Here is a 26,019-nt window from a genome sequence, read left to right as displayed (position 1 = left end):
CTTGAAAACGTCATGCTAAGTGAAAGAAGCCAGTCACAGAAGGCCACATATAATACTTTTATGTGAAGTATCCAGAATAATTAAATTCATAGAGACAGGAAGTAAATTAGTAGTTGCAAGGGAGGGAGGAATTGGGAGGCATTGGGTTCCTCCTTGGGGTGATGCAAATGTTCTAGAGTTAGTAGTTGTGCAACTTGCAAATGCAAAAAACCCCTGAATTGTTCATGTTAATATTAAAAGGGAAAATTTTATGTATGTTGTATGTAAGGAAGCCACCCCAAAATGTGTCTCTTTGGCATGAGTATTAATTTAGGGAGATTATTTTTAAGAAACAGTCTTAAAAGTCTTTTTTTTAAGTCCTAAAGTCTTTCTTTTCACCTGCCCCTTAACTGCCTAAAGAATTTAGATAAAGCGTCTATTGCCAGAATAGAGGTATCACCAGAGATATATGCAAAGGATTTAGGCTAGGTGTGGTGGGGGAAACTCAGCAAGGCCCAGACATTTAGAGTTCACTCTGTCTCATTGTCTCACCCTGGCCCAACAAACAGTTGTTTACCAAACATTTGCTTTTCCAACTTACTTGAATTGCCTTCCTTTGAAGTCCCAAACCATTACCCTCAACATCCTGCTTTGTCTTTAGCTGAAAGTGGTTTTTAAGATCAGGGCTTTGACCATTTTAGTGAGCTATTCAGTATTCCCGATTCTCTCCCATGTTATTAAACTTTTGATTTTCTCCTGTTAATCTATTTCATGTCAAATTTACTGTAATTCTTAGACCAGCCAGAAGAATCCAGAAGGGTAAAGGAAAATGTATTTCTCCTTGACATAGATGAATTATATCTCATTTTTTTAAAAAGTAGATCAGTGTGGGCTCACATATTCTCTGCCTAGGAAGCACCTTTACTTTGAGATAAAGTAATTTTAAAATTGCCAAAACAGTACATGACAGCTACCTATTAAAAATTACAGTAGGCTTTACTACTGTGTAGCATGGGGAACCCTACTCAGTGTTCTGTGGTGACCTAGATGGAAGGCTGTCCAAAGGAGAGGGGCTCTATGGATAAGCAGAGCTAATTCACTTTGCTGTACTGCAGAAACTCACATAACATCGTAAAGCAACTGTACTCTACTAAAAATTTTAAAAAAGATGAGCGTTTTTGCTGAAACTATTTCTGTAAAGCTAACTCCTCCAAAATGGTGTATGGAACAGATAACTGCTATAATATACTTCTTTCCTCAACTTCTTGTGAAAATTTGTATTTCCTCAATAAATCATTGCCCAATTCTTTTTTATTTTTAGTTGTACTATTATAAATTTGGGTTGAAATGTCTTCTAAAATGTTGAAATTAAATGGCATTTTTATAGAAATCACAATAACTTTGTATTTAATTTAAAAGACCCCATTTATAAGTGTTCAAAAGATACATTAAAAAAATTAGACAATTTTGGATATGTTGCTTAGCGTTAACTTGGTATGATTTTAGAGTTAAATATTTTTATTTATTGAAATTGTAAGCAGATGAATACTGGACAAGTTAAGATAAGCTGAGAGGATATTTTCAGAGACCAGGACATACAATGCAAATTCAAAACTTCTGGAAAATACAGAAAAATATCTGTTTTACTGCAAACTAAATTTTCCCTAATACTTTTCTTCAAATTATTTAAGGTAGCAAGATATATACTTTGCTTTTAAAAATATTTAACTTTTAATGGTATAAGAATAACTTTCAATGCTCAAGTCTCCAGTTTTCAAAGATACTAAAATCATTCATTTTAAACAGTTTTCTTTCTTTTACTCCTTGAAACTAAAAGCAGTTCAGTTATTTGATTAGTTGATGCTAGAATTTGACCTGGAGCTTATATAATTAGAAGAGACACTAGTTTTCCTCATTTAAAAGCCTAGTTAGCATATGACAGTCTCGTTTCCGGGGAAGTCAAACCTCTACTGCTTCTTTTTATAACCTTTAAGTTAATGCAGAATCCAGATACGCCTTGATCTGATGATGATATAACCACGGCAAGCAACATGGGGTAAGTGGTGCTTTTATATGCTCTGAGAGGCACTGAGAGGGCAAATATTTTCATAAGAGAAGAAATCTCATAAATCTTTACTAATGTAGGTTCAAAATACGCTAACTTTTATTTAAGGAAGTCATTTAAAGAAATGACTATTTATTCAAAGTTACAACAATTTGTAAAATAGTCATCTTCTTGCTTAATTTTTATATGATGTCACAATCTGCCTTTGCAGGTTGTCAACTAAAAAATGTTTGGACTGAAGAGCTTGCTTATTTACATGTTTAGTTGAAGCTGACTTAAAATTTAAGAGCAATCTTAAAGAAAGGATGACTGACTGCCTATTTTACAAGGCAGATAAATCCAATATGTATATGCCTCTTTAGGATTAAGAATGAAATATAAAAAAGATTAGAAATGGAGGGAGGTTAATTCATGCCTTTTGTAACATAGAAAAGGGATAGAGGATTCTCAGTGTTTACTCCTCTATGTGCAGAAAAATCTGTGCTAATTAATTACATGGGAACATTAGTGAAAATTCTAAAGCCTTTGCAGGAGCTTGGGGAACATGATAAGAATTAGGTTTCACTTGAAAGCTTTCTTAAGTGAGAATAGGAATCCACTATAATTAGTTTTTTATATGCTGAAACAATAATATTCTGAAAAACATAGAAATTTTTCTTTGTGTAAATTTTGTCTTTTTTATATCTCCTTTTAATACAAAATTATTGGCTGCAAATGGTGTAGCCATTTAAAGGCACTTCTGAAGGCTTTAGCATAAACAATCAGAATTTATATGAAAGAACTTTTTGGACACACTTTCTTCTAAATAGTTTCCATGAATTGAATAAACGTCTACATTTTTGCTAATACCATGGGCTCCAAAATGCAATCAAAACCAGCCTGAAACCTCAGAGGCTATTGATTATACTATTGCTAACTTTTCATACAAATACAAAGGTTAATAGATAAGTGCCTTGTACGAAGTTCACATACATTTGATTGATTTGGTTTGGGACAGAATTGATGAGACTCCTGAATTCTCTTTATTTCCCTCCTTTCCTCTCTCTCTTTCCTTCTCTCTTCCTCTGTCCTCTTTTATTTAATGAAGGGAGTTCACCTTTTTGAGGGTCAAGGATCACTCTAAGAATTTTTAGAAACCAGCCCACCCTCTCTGCAAAGAAATGTAAAATCACACCAAATTTTGCAGATAATTTCAGAAGACTTATAGATGGCCTGAAATACAATCTGTGGACACCCTGAGTTAAGGACCTTTGATTTTGAAATTTAAGACTAGAGTATGAGTTGCTCGACATTTTTCTTAGCTTCTGGGTTTTTATAAAATGTAAGAATCTTTTAAATTAATAATTCCTGCTAATCTTCCCTCAGAGACAATGTTGAAGATGTTGGTTCTCCCACTGACTAGCTCCCAACACACACACACACACACACACACGCAAACAAACATACACAAACACCTTACCTGAGAGTGAAACAGTTTATCGGATATCTATAGTTTTGACAATCACATTACTGCTGCTTGTCCCCACTGACTTGATTAATCACTTCTGCTTTCGAGAGTGCTAGGAATCACCTTGGGAATCATGGAAGAAAAAAATCCTCATTATTTTATTTCATTTATTGCTCTCAGTGCCCCACATAAGATGAACTAAACCATAAATTGCAGAAGATTACACAGAACACGCTTCTGATTTGTAGGTTCATGGTTATTTTGTTGTCGGCTCCTGCCCTACTGAGAAAAGAGAGATTAGAAGGTTTTAATACCAATTTCAATCTTCCTCAACAATCAGGAAAATAAAAAGAGAAAATGGCAGCTGATTAAATGCTCAAATGTGTCCATTCAAGGAGATCTCTAGAATGTATCTCCTGATAATGAAGAAGTAGCTATTTAGGATTTGGGGGAGGGGAGTGTTATTTATCTGAAAGCTGTTAGAGAATACAGTGCCCTTACATGGGTCTATGCTAGCCTTTTCCATTTTGGGGGAGCTAGGCTGGCATGGTTTTAGTGAGCAGTGAAGAGGCAAATAGGAAATTCTTATACTGTTTAGAAAACCTCCTCTTCCTCTTAAATTTTCTCTGGATTTCTTATGGAGTGTGTGCATGGGTAGACTGGGTGAAAATGGTGCATAAGGATGGGCAAAGGGATAACCGAGGAGAAGTGGAAGAACCTTACGTTATAAAATACCTTCCATCTGCTATTTACTATAACACTTGGGCAAAGGATACATTTGGGCAAATTGAACACATTGTTCAATGGGATAGAAGGGTTGGTTGCATTCTTTCCCGAGATGCTCTTCAATATTCTTTCCTTAGCTCCTAGAGGGTCAGTCAGAGTACCCCCAATTGACATCTGGGGAAAAACAAAGGTTAAGTCTCTGTCAAAATTGTAGAGCCAATAAATTCATTATTACAGCATATTCAGCCTCCTTTTAGTTTCCTAGTGTAAGAGTGTAATTTTAAAAATTCTTTCCACTTATGGATCAGGGAATTATTCTTTTTCCAACTTTTTTTTTTTTGTCCTGGGCAAAGCATACATTTAGTTCATGCAGTAACCTTTGAAATATTGCTTCTGTCTGTGCCCTCCTTTCCATTCTAATAGTCACTTCCCTAATTCAGGCCATCATTGCCTTTTACTTGGATTATTAAAGGTGTCCATCTTAGCCTCTTTGCAGCCGGTCTTTCCTCTGCAGTCAAAATTGTCATCTTCTTACTCAGGACATGTGATCTGGTTATTCCCTTGCTCAGAGGCTTTCAGTAACTCCTTATTCTCTCCACATCAGATCAGACTCCCAAGAAGATATTTACTTCCCTTTACCTGTCTCTAATCCACCTATCCAGCCTTACCTTCTACTCTACCAATGATACTCCCTGGAACCCCTAAATCCTCTGATGCATTGCAACTGTCCACCTCTGACCCATCACTGATCCCCTTTGTACCATTTCTACATACTGTTCACAGTCAAGCTCATAACCTATCTTCTTTATGACACTTTCTTTAATCCCCATGACCAGAACTCATCTTTTCTCCTCTGCAAGTTTTAGGTACTTTATACTTTTCTTACTGCATTTTTCCAGTCCATCATATGCTATAGTTATATGTATGTCTCATCTTTCCTACTAGTCTGTAAACTCCCTGAAGGAGGAACTATGTCATCTTTATATTCCCTCCCAAGATCTGGCACAATGCCTTTTACATAGTATGGGCTAAATGTTTTCTGAGTTGAAATGAACTCTACTTTTCCTATAATATGCAAAAAAGCTAAAATTTAATTTTAGCCAAAATTCCTTTTTCTCTCTCCAGTAGAATGGTCCCATTTTCCAAGTTCTTTCTGAGGAGCTCAAATGAATGTACAGTATCCAAGATATGGGTGATGCAAGAGAGAAAGGGTAAAAACAACTGGAGGGATACCCTAGAGGCTTTTGAATAGTAGAAAATTTGTTGATATGAAGAAAGCACACATAGGATCAAAGGAAATGTAATGACACTTTTAAGAATTAAAGATGGTTCTTGGTTCAAGACAACTTTCTAAAGGACCAGCATATAAGTAAGGTTGGGCTCAAACCTAAATAATAGTGGCTTACGTAAGCTAGAAGCTCATTTCTCTCTTACGTTAAAAAAAGAAGGTCCATAGATAGGCAATCCAGAGCTATTCAATCAATTCCTTGGTGTGAGAGACCAAGATTCCTTCCATCTTGCTCTTCTGCCACCCTCGGTGTCTCACCTCTTGTACAGAAGGTTGCTAGGAGTCCACCTGTCTCATTTGTGTGTTCAGCCAGCAGGAAGAAGGAATGGGAAGAAAAAGACGTGCTGTCTCTTTTAAGGAGACTTCCCAGAAGTCACTCACACTATTTCTACTTGTAACTCATGAATAGAATCTATCCCCATGGTTACAACTACCTGTGAAGGATAATGGGGAATACAGTTTTGTTTTGCTTTTTTAACAGGTTTCTTAGAAAACAGGGAACATGGTTACTGGGTGGCAATTAGTGACTGACAGAGCCGGTAAGGCCAACCATTGCCTCTCATATTCCTTTAGGACAAAGAACAGCATTTGTACAAAAAAAGAATCTTTTAAGAAAAATTTTCTGTGAAGTTAAAGGGAAAGAAAGAACAAGCCAAGCTGGAATAAACATAGATTCACTTAGAATAAAGGACAGGGACCTTGACAGAATGATAAAGGTGATTCAGTAAGCCCACTCCTGTGTCCTGGTCCCTCACTCACTCACCTTAATCTCACTTCTGAACCGTGAGGTGACTCTTACTACTACTGTGCCTCAGCCCTCACTCACCTTAATCTCACTTCTGAACCGTGAGGTGACTCTTACTACTACTGTGCCAGTTACACCAGCTAAGAAACTGAACGTCCAGAGATTCAGAGACTCGGCCAAACTGCCCAAGGGGCTTCAGATAATGAAAAATAAATAAAAGACACAGCTGGCTTGGAGTCTGCTGTCCTACTCACAAAGCTATATAATTCATAGAGTGTTCTCCAAAAGGATTTATACCTACTTTTGACTAGATCACCTGACTTAGCCCCAACAGAAAAACCTATTACAAACCTACTTCACTTGTCACTTGATGTCAGTCATTTCATTTAATGTGGGATACTTAATGAAAAATCTCTAGATTTTTGGCTTTCATTATTTTCAGGTCAGATGAGCTGCTTTGAATTCTTTTGATTCAGCGAAGCTCCCTAAGCCATGTTAGAGTATTCCAACTACATTTCTAAATACATAAGAATTAATTTATTAGTCACTCAGATATAGATACCAAGGTCATTGTGCCTACTTAACACCAAGTGACTTAAAAATTAAAAGTCTAAGAGGAACAAGGACTTTTGCATTTTACTTTATGTATTTTTAACTATTAGAAATTTTAAACAATCAATTGCATATATAACAAAACTTTTAGTTATGAAATTATGGGATAAAAGGATGGTAGAAATTACAAGGTACCTGTCATTATCAATGACATTTTATTTTTTGTAGAACCTATAAAGAAATCAAGAAGGCTTCACAAAATATGGTGTAATGTCTACAGGTGGAGACAGGCCACAAGGTGAGTGAAAACTGCAAAGAATTTTTTATTAGTAAGAACATGGATAAACTGAGAACCCAATTTAAACATACTTGTACTTTACTTAGTTTAAACCAATGCTTGTACTTCATTCTTGAAGTACAAATATTACAAATTGTTCTGAAAAATTTTGTAACCCTTCTTTATTTAAAAACAAATGAATATATTATGGGATTCCTTTATTAATTAGCAATCACAGCTAATAGCCACATCATAAACCAGCCATATGACATCAAACTTTTACTGCATTTATGAATGTTTACTCACAGTATTGAGATAATAAAATGGGCTTCCCTGGTGGCTCAGATGGTAAAGAATCTGCCTGCAATGTGGGAGACCTGTGTTCAATCCCTGAGGTGGGAAGATTCCCTGGAGGAGGCCATGGCAACCCACTCCAGTATTCTTGCCTGAAGAATCCCCATGTTCAGAGGAGCCTGGCGGGCGCAGTCCATAGTGTCACAGAGTTGGACATGACTGAGTGACTAAGTACACTTTAATGTTTACTCACAGTATTGAGATAATAATGGCTATGTTTTGAGTTCTATTTTAGATGTTTTTGAAGAGTGCAAAAAAAACCCTTAACTTTACATTCAGCTAAATTTACTGTCTACTTTCTACTAGACTTTGTGGTGTAGTAACTATGTGGGATTAGTAACTCTTCTCCTTATTTTACAGTTGAGGAAACATAGGTTTATAAAGATTAGTAAGCTTCCAGGGTCACAAAGCTAAATAAGAAACAGAGCTAGAATTTGAAGCTAGCTGTTTAATGCACTTAAAGTCCCATAGTTCAAAGTATTATTTTTAAATTTAAAATCTAAAAAGTGCACATTATAAAACAAACACTTGTTCAAGACAGAAGAGTATAAGTAAAAGGTGTAAGTCCATCTGACCCTTAACCCATCCCTCTTTTCAAGAGTAACCACTGTTAGTAGTCTGGTGTAAACCCTTCCATCTCTTTCCTTTTATCCTATGTGCTTTTCATCGTGTCACACTTCTAGTCTACATAAAAACATCAAAGAATAGAGGAAGTTGAATTTACCATATATCTTTACTAGTATGAACATCTATCTTTAAATAATAACTGAAAATCTCATTCTGCTAACATTTAGTTATCTAACTATAGAGACCCAAAGAACAGAATTCACTCTTTTCTAGGGACTGATCATCTAGTGCAGTGTTCTTAGCTTGATTTTGAGAGTAAATACCGACTCTTTTGAGAGTCTGATATGAGCTCTGAACCTTCTCCCCAGAAGAAAATAGATCTGCATAAAATTTTGCTTATAATTCAGGTGATTCATGGATACTCTGAGAGTATGCAGACCCCTGATCTTATAGAAGCAAGATACTTAAATTAGTAATTTAACATAGATAAATACTATAGTAGAAGTGTGGACAAAACACTAAGGCAGCTCAGAAAAGTGAGGACTTTACTGAGACATATCAAGAAAGGGAAGAGTGATACTTGTACAGACTCTTAAAGAACACAAGGAGTTTGATAGCTAGCCCAGAGTAGGGGAAGGATGTCCACTGAGGAAACAACACTTACAGATCCTACAAGCTAGAAAGGACAGGGAACCACAAGATTGTTTTTGTGTCAGGAGCCCAGTTTGTATATGAAAGGGATGAAAGATGAGTTTGCAGAGCTATATAGAGGTCAGATCATGAAGGGGTTTGTCTATTGTATTAGGATGTTTGAATATTAGGAGTCAGTGGAGGATTCTGAGCAAGAATTTCATCATTGTAGGTTAGAAGCCTACAGTTAATGCACGACTAAATAAATGATCCTGGGAATACTCATGTGGATGATAGAATAAGCTATAAGAAAGAGATTCAGATTTTTTGAGGGATCATTGATGAAATAAGATGCTATTGAAAAGACAGGTTGTAAAAATCAAATGGAATTGAGTAGAAGGTCACTGTTTTTACAAAGGACATTGGGAGACTGCAGCTCTGAGACTGTATTTGTGAGATAAAACTCAAAATTTGGGCAGTCCACCTGCCCCCCACTGCAGTGAATCCCCTGTAGAGTCAAGCCCAGTGTCAGTCCCTCGGGGTCAGGGGTCACTCCTGGTCTGTCACACCCTCCTGTCCTCCACCATCCTCCAGTGACTCCTGATGGACCATTTGGTTTTCTGTTGACTGCCAAGAGGAGGAAAGAGAAAGAGGGTACAGTAGGTCAGGTTTTCAATTCTTTTTAACACCGAGTATGTATCACTTTTGGAGAAGGAAATGGCAACCCACTCCAGTGTTCTTGCCTGGAGAATCCCAGGGATGGAGGAGCCTGGTGGGCTGACGTCTATGGGGTCACAGAGAGTCGGACGCGACTGAAGTGACTTAGCAGCAGCACCATGTATCACTTTTACAGTTATTTTTTTAATTTTGTTATTTATTTATTTAGCTGCACAGGTCTTCGTTGTGTTGCAGGAGCTCTCTAGCTGTGGTGCGCAGGCTTAGTCACTCTGAGGCATGTGGGGTCTTCCCAGACCAGGGATTGAATCAGTGTCCCCTGCATTGTAAGGCAGATTCTTAACCACTAGACCATGCAGGAAGTCCCTGTAATTTTATTTTAAAGTAATGTGGTAGAAAGCCAGGCTTACAAACAGTGTCATAGCCCATTTGTTTCTGTTTGGTTGTACTTCACCTGATGTACGTACCTCAATATCCAGTATTAGTCTCACCTCCTGCTTTTTGGCAGTGGCTTCATAATTGGAGTAAGAATCTAAAATCTCAAAGATATTTCACCTGATAAGTATTTATTACTCATTAAAAAATATTACTTATCAGATGTTGTAAGGGCTTTGAAGACTATACTTGTACATGTATTATATATGCTATTTTGTGTGTATGATGTATCATAAGAACTTTTTAAAATACAAGAAGCATTTGGTCTTTGCCAAAGGGTAGTGCTCTGAAAGATTTCTCAGTCTACATGTATAGTGAACTTTTGTTAAAACAAAATTTACAATTTACGTATATATTGTATATAGATATAAAATTGATTTTCCCAGTCTGCCTTTCTAGCTCATTATTTTATTTTAAATGTCTCCTTGCTATTAATAAAAATAAATAAGTTACTGTGTTGTTTTCCTTTTCCCCAGCTGTGTTGAGGTATAACTGATAAATAAAATGGTAAGATACTTAAAGTGTGCAATGTGATGACTTGATACATTTATACATTGGGAAAGGATTCCCCTCCTCTATTGGCAGGGACATTTAAGCTGTATTCTTTTAGTAAATTTTGGTTATACAGTCCAGTCTTATCAACTATGAGTGTAAACGCTTAGTTGCTCAGTCGTCCAGCTCTTTGCAGCCCCATGGACTGTAGCCTGCCAGGTTCCTCTGTCTGAGGAATTTTCCAGGCAAGAACACTGGAGTGGGTAGCCATTCCCTACTCCAGGGGATTTTCCTGACCCAGGGGTTGAACCCATATTTCTTGCATCTCCTACACTGGCGTGCCTGTGTGCTAAGTTGCCTCATTCGTGTCCAACTCTGTGTGACCCTATGGACTATAGCCTGCCAGGTTCCACTGTCCATGGGATTCTCCAGGCAAGAATACTGGAGTGGATTGCCATACCCTCTTTGAGGAGATCTTCCCAACGCAAGGATTGAACCCATGTCTCCTATGTCTCCTATATTGGCAGGCAGGTTCTTTACCACTAATGCCACCTGGAAATCCCCTTATCAACTATAGTCACCATGTTATGCATTAAATCTTCAGACCTTATTTTACTTAAAACTGAGAGTTTGTACCCTTTTACCATCCTCTCCCTATTGTTTTCTTTAGGGAAAGAAGTTAATTACTATATAAACATCCTCTGGAATTTAATAATTAAATTAAACTCAAATTTGACTCAAGTGTCCACTGCAAAAAGTTCTCAAACTTTTCATATCAGAGGAATATGAACAAATGACATAAATGTCATATCTCTAAAACTCAAGCTAATTTTGCATGCCTCTCTGTGAAACATCTGAACACTTAAAAATATATAATAATTTTAAAAATTGCTTACCATTGAGTAAAACTGCTCCTATAAAGAGATCGTCTCTGTTAGCTGAGGCTTGCAGTCTAGCACTCTAGTTTGGTAGGAATCAGATACTCACCAAGTACAATGGCTATGAGTAAGAAACAGTCCCTGCACTGGCGGAGCTTATAGTATCATGTGGAAACAGAGACTCCTGCCTATAAATCTCAACAGGAAGAGACACTAATAACATGGTATGAGAATGCAGTGAAAGAAAGAAAGTAAAGTCAGTGAAGTCATTCAGTCATGTCCAGCGCTTTGCAACCCCACGGACTGTAAGCTACTACGCTCCTCCATCCATGGGATTTTCCAGGCAAGAGTACTCAAGTGGGTTGCCATTTCCTTCTCCAGAGGATCTTCCCAACCCAGGGATCGAACCCAGGTCTCCTGCAGTATAGGTAGATGCTTTACCATCTGAGCCACCAGGGAAGACAAGGGAATAACTAATGATGGCTTGGAGGACCAGGGCAGGCTCACAGAGAAGGAGCTTGAACTGAGCCTTGAAGGATGAGAAGCATTTCATTAGGTAAGGAAAGATATTTGAGGCATAGAAGATGGAAGGATACACAGGCAAATGTTTGATAAAATGCATGAACTGTGATCATCTATACATCTGCATCATATATACTAACTACTACCAAGTTTTATTTGAAATACTATGAAATAGAGAACGAATCAAGTAAGTTCAGCTAGTCCAGTCATTAACTGTTACAAGTAGTAAAATCATATCAACTAATGTCTAACTGGCTACAGAGACACATTGGGAGTAACCCTCAGGCCTAAAATTAGGGTCCCACAGGCAAAGTTGGATCCAGAGACATGCAGCCAGCTTAAAATCTGACAGTCAAATGGGTTTTCTTTCATTATTCAACTTCAGAAGAGAAAAGAGGCTGATTCTTCCCTGGAGATAGAGTATAAGGGCAGTACTCAGCCTCCTGTCCAGGATGAAGTACAGTTCAGCTCTGGCCTCATATTGGCTACACCGCTTAGCAAAATCAAAATCCTACAGGAAAACCAGACTCACCCTTCTAGGAAGGCTTTTCAGCAACCACTTGTTGCTGCTCAAGCCGTTGCCCCCACCACAACATAGACACATACATACACATTCTCAGGGTGCTGACAGAAGCATTCCTTTCACTCACACAAGATATTTTTCCTGAGATAATTCCTGATAAATATGGTTTTCTCCCTTTCACACTTCCAGGCTCTTTCAGCACTTCTGAGAGATAAGTGCATGCATAGCTCCTGAATCTAAAAGCTCTAAGCCCATTTCCAGGCCCGATATTGCCAAGCAATTGATCGCTGAGGACTCCCTCCTTCTCCACGGCTGGGTTCAGGTTGCTGCCGTGCATCAAGCTCTCAATTGTGGCTCATGAAGTGGTCACCGGAGCCTGCACAGTGCTCACCTGTGTGAGCTAGGTGCTCCGGACTGCAGAAGAAGCTTAACACACAGTCCCTAGCTTTAAAGACCAATGAATCTAGACTCCTTGGGAGGATCCAAGTTTGCTGCTTCTTTCATCTCTGTCAATTTTAGGTGAGAGCCTCCAGCTTTGTCCTAGGCAAAACTGCAAAGGATAGTGATAATCACTACTAGAAATAATCATACTAGAGGATGAGCTAATCAGACTCTCCGAGAGGGTCGCTAATTTTCTCAAGGTCAATCAGCTATTTAAATCATCAAGCTAGGATTTGAGTCCAGAAGCACCATATTTTAAAGCTCAGATTCCCCATCTCCATTCCCCGCTGGCACCTAGCTTGGCTCTCAGTATTGCTTTCAGCTGGTGAAAGTGGTAACTGACAACAGAGTAAATAAAGCATGTTTTTTAAAAAATCTCTCAGGATCCAAAGGAATAAAGTCACAATGTTGGTGACAGGTTAGTATATTTGGGTGAAGGGCCTGACCTGATAGTCTTTTTATTCCACTTATTTATGAGGCCCGCCTCACTGAGATAAAAATGGTATTATCAAATAACATAATTACCATATTTGCATAAGAAATTGGAACTCTGTAGTGAACCATTTTATTATTTCTGTCAAAACAAGAGCTTATGACTTGGTCAAGTCACTTAATCATGATCTCACTTTATTTGTGAAGTGACAGGATTTGGCTGGATGGTCTCTGGGCCATCTTTTAGTTCTGACCTTCTTTACCACACTTGCTGAACCTTTAATTTATATTGCAAGTTGTTCTGGTTGGGTATGGTTTGGTTTGATTTTTCTAAACCATGATACTGGTTCATTTGTTTACTTCACACCTATGTATTTGGGGTCTATGCTGTGCTAGACCCTGTTTCAGACCTTGGGGAATGCAGAGTGAATAAAAATGTCCAAGCCCTCATGAAGTGGAGGTGATGGGCCAAGAAGATCAAAGAGCAAGCAAATAAACAGGCAGCATTGTCGTTTGATGGTAAATGCTGTGGAGGAAGCGGAAGCAATGGAAAGGATACAGGCTTTGAAAATGTGAGCTGTTCTTACATGTGTGGTCAGGGAGTTGACATTTAAACAGAGACCAGAAGCCTTAGAACTTTTTTATTCTTAATGGATGATTGTGGGCTATTGCAAATTTGACCAGACCTTGAAGCTGTCAAAATTCTGATAGGAGCAAAATGGTCCTGGTGGACATGCGTGAGTCTGAGTTTCAACTTCGCCTTTACACTAACATCCTGTGGGTCCCAGGATTTTCACAAATGAGCTTTTCTTGCTTCTTTGATTCTAAATATTCTATATTAACATTTTAATGGCTTTTCAAAAGTACTGCATCTACTTATATATGTAATTTTTGCCAATGAGGGTTATGGTATTAGCAGTAAGTTCAAAAGGGTGTTAAAACTGAATTTACAAGATTTTTAAGAAGCAGGAATTTGATTTGCATGTAAACTTTGCATCTAGATTTAGAGTATTTCTTTCCTCAGCTTCATAAACCACAGGCTTAGAGGAAGAACCTAAGCTTAAAGATGTGTGAGGAGTTAAAGATTTAAGGAGTAGTCTAGAAATACTGCTTTCAAAGCGATGGGTGTAGTTTTGTTTTGTTTTGTTTTTTTCTGGATTCATTTTCTACCTACTAGCTCCGTCACTGCCCATCTCATATTTGTTTTGGAGACCTGGAGCATAGATCCCCAAGAAGATGAGTGGTAGACATTATAGACCAACAGCAGGTCCTTGAGTTTTAAGAGGAAAGAGGTAGACAAACCCCAGGAAGTGAGGTTTCTAAGGTACATCTCAAAATGAGTAGAGGAAGAAAAGGATTAACTTGGTCTCTAAATCCCAAACATTTGAATCTAATATATGTAACAAAGGCTAAGCCATTACAGATCATCTTGTTTTAACTCCATCACACTGAAAACGCCCATTAAGACTAAGATAGAACATTAAATCTCCTTGTTCCACTCTCTCAGCCTGGGTTTCCTGTGACCAAATTCTTTCTCCCTTAATCTTTATGTCCATGACTATGATTACCAGATTGTTAGGTAAGAGAACACTTAATAAGTAATTATTAATAACACCTAATTAATTACAGGAGAATTGTGTGCTAAATACTTACTATTGACAATGTTTAGCAGGTTTATCATCTTAGTCTCAACAAAGTTTTATTGAGCTGATATTCTATGTAAGAATATAAAACAGGCACCAAGAACACAAAAAGATGGAAAAACTAGCCTCTTTACTCAAGAAGTTTGTTTATGAGATTATATACATAAGTTACATTCAGCAGAAAATCATGGTTTTGGTTCCAGTTGAGTTCTACAGATTTTCCAAGAAAGGGATAATTTCCTATTGGACTGAAGGTGAAAGCCCAGACAGGTATTGGGCCTGAGTTAGACTTTGGGGAATGAGTAAGGATTTGACAATTGGAGTAGGATGAGGAGGGCATACCAGGCTATAGGGAAGAGAAGAGACAAGATAGGAATACAAGTGATGAGTAAGAGTTAGGAGGCTGGAATACCTCCTACATATCAGAAAAAATGTTGGAGAGGAAGGTCTGGGACACTGGAAGACCTTGAGGTTCACTGTCTATTTTAACAAGGAGAGAGCTGTTCAAGAGCATGAACAAGGGCAAGAGATGATCAAAGTGATATTTAAAGAAAAATAATCTAGTACAAGTATAGAGTGTTGATAAACTAATGAGGATGTTACTATAGATGTTTGAGAACAAAGCAGTCAGGTTGAATCAAAGAAGTGACATAGAAAGAAAGGAGAAAATGTAAGAAACCATATAAAGGAAGACTCAAAGATTTCACTACAGTGGATCATAGGATGAGAGGAAAATCATTCCAAGGGCTTAAGTCTGGGTCAATAGTGGCAATTGTGACAGAGCCTGGGAAATGAAATCTGAAGTGGGTACCTGGATAGGCTGAAGATGACCAGTGTGATTTAACCGGCTTGAATTTGAGGTAACCTGGGAACAGCCAAGTGGAAATTTTCATTGAAAAGAAGTTCAAGATATATAAAAAGGATATTCATTTAGCAGAAAAAAAGATCAGAAAGACAGTTTTGTTTCCTTCTCTTGAAATACAGACCTGAATACTGAAAAGACAGCTAAAACTGTGCAGTGGAAGAACTAGAAATTAGGAGATTGTGAACTGTTTAGCATCACTTTAGTTTAGGTACGAAGCATCTTTTGGTTTTTGATTTTTAAATTGAACAAAAGGACAGTTATGAAAGGCTCTGGACTGGGTGCTGGGAAGGAAGGCCCCTGGTTGCCATATCATCACGTTGCTGAGTAACATTTGGAGATGCCCTGCTAGATTTTAGCCTTGCATTTTAGAGCTGCAAGGACTCTGAGAGCCTCTAAATGATAGAGGTGAGGACATGGAAGCCTGGAGAGGGTTCCTGGCTTTTTCGTGGCCGCGCAGTGAATGAGAAGTCAGGATCAGATCTCAGTCCAGTGTTCCTTCCTTCCCCCGACACTGCTGGTCAATGGGTGTACCTTCCCGACTCTTTAGGGAACATTTTTACATAGTTCTATGGTAGGAAGCCTGATGAAGATGTTCACAGATTATATCATCAAAAAGCAAAACGGGGACCTCCCTGGTGGTCCAGTGGTTAAGACTTGCACTTCCAAGGTGGGGCAGGGGTTGTAGGGTGGGGCGCAGGTTCAGTCCCTGGTTGGGGAACTAAGAACCCACAGGCTGTGCAGTGCAACCAAATTTTAAAAAAAGCAAAATGGATGCCTTAAGAAGAGTGCTAAATACATAGCAGTGAAGGCAGGAAGTGATGGGGCAAGGGGAGAACACGCATGTGCCCTGTTAGATCAACTCACCTTCAGTTAAGGGAATCATTTTCAAATGACATCAGAACAAGATGAATCTACATAATCTACACAGGGAATGATTTCCCATCGTACATTTAAGGAGCCCTAGATAGATTCTAATGAGGTTGTTTAGTATCTTTCCATACTTATTTTTAAAGGTTCTGAAGAACTGGATTGCTATCCAACTACCTGGGATATGAGAAGTATGTAATTCAGTTGGGAGGCAGGAGCATTTATATATTTTATTTACTTATTCCTGTCCTAACTTTTTCCAAAAAGGAAACTTAAATAGCGCAGTATGAAGTTTAGGAATCAAAATACAGCATCTCGCAACACCAGCCCCAGTGTGCCTCATGTATTCTGGTCCCTTTATGGAATGTTTTTAGGCCTTTTTTCTTTTCTTCTTTTTTTCAGTCGCACCATTGAGTGGTTTGCAGGATCTTAGCTCCCTGACCAAGGATTGAACCTGTGCCCTCAGCAGTAAAAGCACAGAGTCCTAACCAGGGAATTCCCCAGGGCTTTTATCCTTGTGCCAAACTTACCAGATGTGGTAAGAAATTATCCATTGATTGGGTTCAGTATGCCTTAGCTCTGAGGAGGACATGTATGAAATAGAAATTCATTTCAAAAATTTAAAAAGAAACTATCGAACTAATGATGGCATTCCATTTGTTATCAATTATATCTAGGTTACTCTGCTGTTGGACTCTAATAAGAACAGATTACTGGATGATCCTTGCCCTAGGCAGGGTAGATGACAGTTGAGGAACTTAGCCAAGTCAGGCTTATAAAGAGTATGAGTCACGCTCTGCCCTCTGACGGGTGTCCCCTGTCAACGGTGCACGGGCTATGGGCGACCCTTCTACTGAGGTCATAGATGTGCAGGATTGTCTATGATTTCCAAGCCCTGGGGTTCCCTGGGAGGTGGTGAGAGGTTAGTCTTTCTGAAGATCGGATTTTACTCTAGTCTCATTTTTAGCACTTCAGAAAACGCCAAAGGCAGATCCAAATTAGATGTCATTTCATCTGAACTATGAAAAAGAATTCTCCTAGGAATAGCAGCAGTAACCTGGTTTCCACTCTCACCTAAAATAGGTTGTTGTGGTAACTGATGCTCTATTTTACAAAGCACTGCTAACTCCGCTTGTGATTCAGGTCTAGTGAGTCCTGCCACTGCCTCTGCTTCGGAAGGAAGAATACTTCTGAGGACTAGTTAAGGATTTACCCTCTGTAATTTAGGGCCATCCCTAGGGCTGGACGGAGCGCTCGCTGGAGCTCAGCGCCCCTTCACTGCACAATTCTCCCAGGGGCCTCTCCTGCCCTTCACTGTCTTGCCTCTCTTCCAATCAGGACTGACCTAGTGAAAATATAGCAACAATCAATTTTCTTTTGAAGGAAGTATTTACCTGGTATTCAGGTAACACCGTGCCCTCTGCCTCTTGCAGTGTCTCTGGGAGGCTCTTAACTTCCACTCAGATGAATCCAGGGAGAGAACCTGTTTAAAAGGTTGAAATTAAAGTGAGTCAAACCAGGATAAGAAAAGAGATGGAAGAAAAGAAAACATCTGTGTGGAAAAGAAAACATCTTCCACGGCAGACCCATAGCCCCTGAAGCATCCAGGCTTGCAAAATCAGATTCTAACACCTTTTTATTTTTGCAAATCAATGAGTCAGAAGAGCTTCTGGAAGTATTACAAGCTTTTGATAAGTTTTGATCTCTTAAATGAAGCATTCTTAAAATAATTATCTCTAGCCATTGGATATTTTTGTAATGACATGCTGATAATATTTCTTTTTCTGACTGAGTTGACAAATAGCAACTCAAGTAAATTATCTTGACTGATATTGGTAGATAGAACAAAAACAAATTAATGTGTCTGTGGAGTGGAGGTGGGAGGACCTCTGGTTTCCACACTCAGAGAAAAAGAACCTCTGTCTGCTTTATGAGCTACAGGACTGCCCACTCTCTGCGCTTTGTCCCTCTTCTCACTGGTTCTGAGCACTCTGAGGTTGCTGGCAACCATGGGGTATAATTAGTTATAATTATAAGAGTTATAATTAGTTTTGGTACAGGGCCATTTGTTAGGAAATTCTATCTACTCTCTCTTGGTTCCTCAAGCCCAATGGTGGATGCAGTGAAACTTGGTTCAATAAAATAAAATTGGAATTTTTTTCTAACAAAAATCACCTCCAGGCTAAACTTTTCCATATTGATCACTGATTATTTTTGCTTATGTGAAGCCCATGTGGTAAACAGTATGTTTCTCTTGTAGTCTATTAGATGAGAATTCAACTCACTTCCACAAAATATTTGGGAGCACAAGCTCAGAATGGGGCAAGGAGCTGGCGATGCAAAAATGAATAAAATACACTCTCTGCTTATGGTCTGGGGAGGGAACTAGCATTCAGGCAGTTAACCAAGGATGTGACAATGGCCTTGTGACCTTCTTCAGTGGCAGGGGTCATCCGGTTTCTAGCAACACCTATATCTGAGAAAAGGTCAAGTAAGAAGCTGACTTGAGGACCAAGAACTTTTTCAAAATAAGACTACTTATTGTTTGAGTTGTCTGCTGACAGATCCCTGTTACTTTAATTTATTGCTTTTGCATAAATTGCAGTGTATTCAAGGATGATTTGGTTATATATATTTGTGGGAAGTGGGTATAAAAAGTTACATTATCACTAAAGTATCCTCATTTTAAACCCGTGCGTATATACTTATGCATTGTGAAATTTGTCTTATCTCTTTATTTTGCTTCTTAGGGTAACACTGTGCTCTTTGGTTTTTTTTGTTGGATTTTTTTTGCATTATATTGGTTAATGAATTACATCAATAGATTTCTAAGCATCAAGATATTTTTATAACCTAAAACCACTAATCATACTGTTGTATTTTTGTCTTCTAATATTTTATTTAGAATATGTGTATATATAGGCTATCCTAGAGTAGATTTGGTATCAGAACCTCATAGAATGGATTTAGTGACTTGTACATATCTTATTTTGGGGTATGGATTAAATGACACAATCATTGTTATTTATAGACATTTCCTGTTATATTATCCTGGGTGATTTCTTATTTGGAGGTTGATATTCAACCTCCCCCTTTCAATATCTTCTATAAATAGCTGCTGTAATTGATTTTATAAAGCAAATTTCAATGGTCTATGTTTTCCTTAAAAATTATCCATTTCATTTCGCTTTAAAAGTTATTAGTAATAAAATGCACATAGAATTTTATTAATTATATTTCATAGCCTCTGAATCAGTGGTTACATCCTATTTTTTTGTTCTACTTTGTATTCTTTCTCTTTCTCTCAATCTCCCTATCTCTTATTAAACTTATCAAAACTTTTCTCATTTTACAATTTATTCAGTCTTTTTTTTCAAATAGATATCACACCACATGTAAGAACTGATATACTTTTTTTTTTCCATTTGTTTTTATTAGTTGGAGGCTAATTACTTTACAATATTGTAGTGGTTTTTGCCATACATTGACATGAATCAGCCATGGATTTACATGTGTTCCCCATCCCGATCCCCCCTCCCGCTTCCCTCCCTATCCCATCCCTCTGGGTCTTCCCAGTGCACCAGCCCCGAGCACTTGTCTCATGCATCCAACCTGGGCCGGTGATCTGTTTCACCCTTGATAGTATGCTTGTTTCAATGCTGTTCTCTCAGAACGTCCCACCCTCGCCTTCTCCCACAGAGTCTAAAAGTCTGTTCTGTACATCTGTGTCTCTTTTTCTGTTTTGCATATAGGGTTATCATTACCATCTTTTTAAATTCCATATATATGCGTTAGTATACTGTATTGGTCTTTATCTTTCTGGCTTACTTCACTCTGTATAATGGGCTCCAGTTTCATCCATTTCATTAGAACTGATTCAAATGAATTCTTTTTAATGGCTGAGTAATATTCCATGGTGTATATGTACCACAACTTCCTTATCCATTTGTCTGCTGATGGGCATCTAGGTTGCTTCCATGCGGCTAGAGACCAGCTCCCCAGAACTGATATACTTTTAATGACAGTAAAAGTGATTTTTGATACAATAGTGGTTTGGAATCCTGTCACATGAGCAGTTTATTTAAAGATAGAAAGTAATACAAAAAATAAGGGTCCTACTTCGAACTACTTCCCTAATCGTTCAGAGCTACAGTTTCCTTCTGTATAAAATGCATGGTAAAGTGTGCTGCCCACTGCACAGCATGGCTACAATCATCTGCTGAGATAACGTAGGTGAGAGCATCTTGGAGACTATGATGCAGGTACGAAAAAGGTCATGAAATATGTCATTTCATGAAACATATGTTGCTTTTAGGCTGTATAGAAAAAACAAACAACCCCTTTCAAAATTTTTTTTAAAGTACTTTTCTATATCACGAAGTTCATATAGACTTTCCTCTTTGAAAACATTAGCAAGATTTGTCCTGATGAATTACTTTAGTTTCAGGGGAAAATATTTCCTCATCAACCTCCCCACAACATAAAGAGTTCTCATTCTACTAAATTAGAAATGTGCACTAAAGACCCATTCAATAAAGGACACTGGAATGGAAATTAACTCAAGTCTACTTTCAATTAATTTCAATTCCCCAAAGTGCAAAACTTTCCTTTTCTGTCACAGCGGTAATTGGAAAGTAATAGACAATCCTAGGTTTTTGTGGTCTTACACCTGCATTGGTGTGTGGGGTATACATTCTAGGTCAGTCTGGGGGAGGGTCAGGAGATTTTCCGGTATTCTTTCTGCTTCTATTAACTTTATTAATGCTATTAATCTTATTACTTGAGTTAATTTCATAAAAATCTGGCTATAACTTTTTAGATGAATGTTTCAACGTTCCTATATCTCTATTGTGATCATTTTAGAACCTGTTTTTAAAGCAGCAGAAACCCATTTTAAAAGAAATTTCTTCCCCCAAAGTTATAGTATGTAAATTAGATGAGAACAGAGAGACTCTACTTCAAGGGATGGGAAGGGGGGGCCCAGGACTCCACCAGCTTAGTGGCTTTCTCTTTGCTCCCAAGGCAGGCTCAAAAGACCCAAGGGCTTCAAAGTAGAGACTAAAAACATTGTTCTATGTAATGATCAGACATGGTTTAGAGACAAACAGGCTTTTTCTAAAAACTTATCAGTATTTTCTCAAGGGTCTGGCAAGGCCCAGATGGATGTTATTAGAGGCTAGCATCACTCTTTGGGCTTCTCTGATAGCTCAGTTGAAACTCCAATACTTCAGCCACCTCATGCAAAGAGCTGACTCATTGGAAAAGACCCTGAGGCTGGGAGGGATTGGGGGCAGGAGGAGAAGGGGACGACAGAGGATGAGATGGCTGGATGGCATCACTGACTCAATGGACATGAGTTTGAAGTAAACTCCGGGAGTTGGTGATGGACAGGGAGGCCTGGCGTGCTGCGATTCACCGGGTCACAAAGAGTTGGACACGACTGAGTGACTGAACTGAACTGAACTGATAGCTCAGTTGGTAAAGAATTTGCCTGCAATGCAGGAGACCACTTTGATTCCTGGGTTGGGAAGTTCCTCTGGAGAAGGGCATGGCGACCCACTCCAGTATTCTTGCCTGGAGGACCCACTCCAGTATTCTTGGGTTTGCCTGGTGGCTCAGACAGTGAAGAATCTCCCTGCAATGAGGGAGACCTGGGTCGATCCCTGAGTAGGGAAGATCCCCTAGAGGAGGGCATGGCAACCCACTCTGATATTCTTGCCTGGAGAATCCCCATAGACAGAGGAGCCTGGCAGGCTACAGTCCATGAGGTCGCAGAGTCGGACACGACTAAGCACAGCCTAGCTCAGGCAGTGATTCAAGGATTATGAAGGACAAAGTAAAAAATTACTGGGCTCAGAGAGTGAGGGATGCCCACAATGAAGAAGAGTACAAGATCTCAAAGGAATTTCATAATGTATAGCTCTTCCCAGAAAAAGTCTACTTTTCCACATAATACTGTTATTTTCCCTTTTAAGATGTATCTTTCAAAATATGTTACTCACTAATATGATCATACTCTTCAAATTAGCAATTTTCTTCTGTAAACCTAGCCTAAAAATGCCTTAAATAAGAGGGGAAAAAAATCTATATTCTTTTTTATATTAGCTATAATTTTTCATTAACTATAATGACAAATAGAAAATGATCCTAATATTCAATAATTTAGAAAGGAAAAGACAACAATGACATAATTCCTCAAACGACTATTTTTCAGTAATTAAATATAATGACTGCAAAACTATTTGGAGAAATCTAGGAATTGAATCCACCAGTTCTAAAGTCACAGAGACCTATTCCAGTTCTGGCTCTCTCTGCCATATCTTATCTGTGATTCCTGGTACATCATTACCTCATTTTCCCAAGCCTCAATATGCTCATCTGTAAAATGGAGATAATGATCCACACTGAACAGGATCAGTGTGAGGATTCAATTAGATGTGACAATATAAAGAAAACATGAAGACGGTGCTACAACCATAGCAGCTGTTCACAAAATGTAGATACTTATCCTCTATCAATAGATTTGTTAATAAACTTAAGGAAACACATGATGTCCTAAGAAAATACAAATGATAAAATTAAGCTTAAAAGTTGAGTAGACCAATTACCTTTTAAGAAATTGAATTGGGTTTAAGGATGTGTCTACTTTTTTTAAAAGGCATTAAGACCAAATGTTTTCATAGCTATGATATACTGTCTTTCGATGAACAGATAATTCCAATTTAATTGAAACATTTCTAGATCATAGGACAAGATAAAAAACCTCTCTAATTCATTTTAAGAAGCTAGGATAATGTGAATATCCCTCTGCCATAGAATAAAAAATAAAAAAAGCAATTAATCTTCCACAGATCAAAATCACTCATGAATATAGATGCAAAAAATCTAAATATTAACTAATAGGATCCAGCAGAGTGCCAATAAAACTATCTCCTATGACCAAGCAAATATTCCAGGAATGTGAGGATGATTCAACATCAGAGAATCAGTATAATTTATTATGACAAAGGAGAAAAAGGCAAGTCTATCAATAGCTGCTAAAAGATGGATAAAATACAGTAGCCATTCCTTTTAAGAAATTTTGGTAAAACAAGGCTAAAGTTACTTAAATATGATATACATTATTTACCAAAGGTAGAAAATATGATTATAAATGACTTTAAAGTCATTTACATTAAAATAAGAAGATGGATAATAATATCCACTGTCACTGTTATTAGCAAACATTATTCTAGAGGTTCTAGCAAATACGATATCATTCAACTGTGAAATAACCAGTGTAAAACTTGAAAACAAGAATTAAAATCATCTAGAAATATTTATTTTAAAATCTTCTATAATTAATAAAGGAATTTAGTAAGATGGCTGAGAACAAAATAAATATTTAAAAAAGAGAGAGAAACACCAGCTAGAGAGAATTGGAAATTGAAAAATGCCATTTGCAGTAGCAATAAAAACTATACACTACTTAAGAATAAATGAGTCTTACTTATTAAACCCCTAAGTATATAAAAGCACCAATATATACGGCTCTGTATGCCGAGATGTTTGTTGTAGCATTGTTTACAGTGACAAAATAATGGAAATAAAGGGAATGCCCATCGATAAAAGAACAATTAAAACAGATTATTCCCACCATGGATGTTACTCAGTCATTAACAGTGATTTGCTAGATTTATACCAATTAACTTGGAAAGATTGCCATGATATATGAAGTGAGAGGGATGATGCAGAGAGGAAGAGTATGAACCTACAATGACAACCCCCACCTTATCTGTATATTCTGTATATACATTTGATTGTGGCTCTATGAGGATAGAGAAAGGAATGAAGAATTTCAGCAGATTGTTAACACTGACTGGGTCTAAGGAGGGACACTTGTACCTCAATCCAAATAACCACAATAAAAACAACTTGAATAATAAAGGTCCAATTTGTAAAAGAAAGAAAAATACTTAATATAGGTAAAAAAGTAGATATAAAATTATAGGCTCCATTAACAATCAGGTAAAATATACAAGAGAAAAGTGATAGACTAGCAATAAAATCAAGTGATCAGTAAGTAGAGGCATCATAGCTGTTTTTTTTCCCTCGGTATTTTCTAAAATTTTTATAATGTGGTTTGGTTGCTTTCATAATTAAATAAATAAAATTTCTAATGTATTTTCTAGTAACCACACACCTTATCTTCTTGAAATCAGTAACTATTTGTACACTTGTGAACTTGATGATGTCTTACCTCTGAAAATGCATAAATTTACATTTTACCTATGACAGATGGCAGTTTGGGGGTTTGTTTTTAATTAGCTGCAGATTAGATCAACAAATCCTCTGGAATTAATTATCCATAAAAAATCCCATTAAAATATGGCTTCACATATTTTAATACTTTTTCCCCCAAATAGTAACAGAAATCACATCTAACAATTATTTTCAAAGCTGTGTGGTTTTAAGCAGATGACTTATCTTCCCCTCTCCACGCCTTGGTTGCTTCTCCAATAAATGAAGAAGTTGAATCAAGTAATTTTCTCAGTGTCTTTTGGCTCTAACTTTCTGTGATTTAATTATATTCATTATGGAATTCATTAAATATCAAATGATTATTTGCTAAGGAGCAGAAACTTTTCCTCTTAGTGATGTTTATATCAGCTATGAAAGAGATTCAGATAGCTAGGGAAGATGCCTTATCTTGATATAATTTCCATGCTCACATGAAAAATGTACAAGATTCCAAAGAGCATATGGCCTTCACTTCGGGCCTTTCTTTAGATTCCTCATTTATAATTTGCAGCTATTGACCAATGCTTTTTCATCCATTTGTGCCTTCCAGACTCTGTCAATTTATCATTCTGCTTCACAGACCTTAATATATGCATGAAACACTAATTTCTACTTTGAGGTGTAAATTATATAGGATAAAAGGCACTCAGTCAAAATACACATGAGTGTATTTTGATGAGTTTTGACAAATTTATGCATCTGGATAACCACTACCATAATTAAGCAATAGAATATTTTTATCAACCTAAAAAGTTCCCTGTGCTTCTTCCCAGTTAAACTCCCACCTCCTGCCCTAGGTAAACATTGATCTGCATTTTATCACCAGTAATTAGATGTGTCTTTTCTAGAGCAGTGAACAAAGTTGTAACTTATGCTTTCTCAATCTTGGATAGTGTTGATATATTTTTATTATTTCAATTAAGTTTCTTAATTGTAAAGCAATAGGAAATAATTGGCTGATTTACTCAGCAAAGGACTTTGTTAAAAGGATATTGACAGCTCATAAAATCTCTGGGAGACTGGAGAACCAAGTTTGGGATTATGCATCCAGCAGCAATGCCCCAAATCATGTAGTACAGCTGTTCTGGTGAGGAAAGCAGCAGCTGGAGTTCCCTAAACTGTCTATACCAGATCATGGTCACCACTACCACCCTTGTTGATGCTGCTGCTGCTTGTCTTAAAAATCATTTCTATTTCCAAGAAAGTAGAAAGTATATCAAGTATATCTGCCTTAGGAAATCCTTCTGCAACTGCCAGCACCAATTGAGGTGGGTGTATCAAAATGTTACCACATGTCCATCATGCCTTAGCTGCAAGGGAGGCTAGGAGAACCTGG

The 26,019-nt window shown here is 37.6% G+C and overlaps 1 protein-coding gene across 5 annotated transcripts in view; it reads left to right on the top strand.

The window, feature by feature from the left end:
• The first annotated feature begins 1,874 nt into the window (after positions 1–1,874).
• Positions 1,875–26,019, top strand: part of ARHGEF33 (Rho guanine nucleotide exchange factor 33) — a 114,999-nt gene continuing 90,854 nt past the window's right edge. For 4 of the 5 annotated variants that reach the window (XM_043918193.1, XM_043918191.1, XM_043918192.1 and 1 more), the window contains exons 1-2: positions 1,875–2,035; positions 7,031–7,100. The gene's annotated coding sequence lies outside the window, so the exon portion shown is untranslated. The remainder of the gene's footprint in view (positions 2,036–7,030; positions 7,101–26,019) is intronic. The other variant, XM_043918189.1, reaches the window with a different exon arrangement.

Source organism: Cervus elaphus, chromosome 11 (genome assembly GCF_910594005.1).
Source record: "Cervus elaphus chromosome 11, mCerEla1.1, whole genome shotgun sequence".
NCBI classification, from domain to species: domain Eukaryota; kingdom Metazoa; phylum Chordata; class Mammalia; order Artiodactyla; family Cervidae; genus Cervus; species Cervus elaphus.
The sequence above is the reverse complement of the archived record's forward strand: the minus strand, read 5'-3'. Positions and strand labels throughout refer to the sequence as shown.